The sequence below is a fragment of the Chrysochloris asiatica genome, unplaced genomic scaffold (assembly GCF_000296735.1).
Source record: "Chrysochloris asiatica unplaced genomic scaffold, ChrAsi1.0 scaffold00053, whole genome shotgun sequence".
NCBI classification, from domain to species: domain Eukaryota; kingdom Metazoa; phylum Chordata; class Mammalia; order Afrosoricida; family Chrysochloridae; genus Chrysochloris; species Chrysochloris asiatica.
The window spans coordinates 12,027,072-12,027,300 of record NW_006408571.1 but is presented as its reverse complement, the minus strand read 5'-3'; positions in this window follow the sequence as shown (position 1 = coordinate 12,027,300).

Here is a 229-nt window from a genome sequence, read left to right as displayed (position 1 = left end):
ACACAATTGAATTCTATACAATGTTGAAGAATAAGGATGAATATGCAAAACATCTCACAACATGGATGAACCTAGAGGACATTATGCTGAGTGAAATTAGTAAATCACAAAAAGGACAAATGTAATATGAGACCAATATTGTAAAAAATTAAGAAAAGGTTTTCTTGATAAAAGAAACTTTCTATGATAGTTATAGGGGATGAAAATTATTCATGGGCTAGAGGGTGTT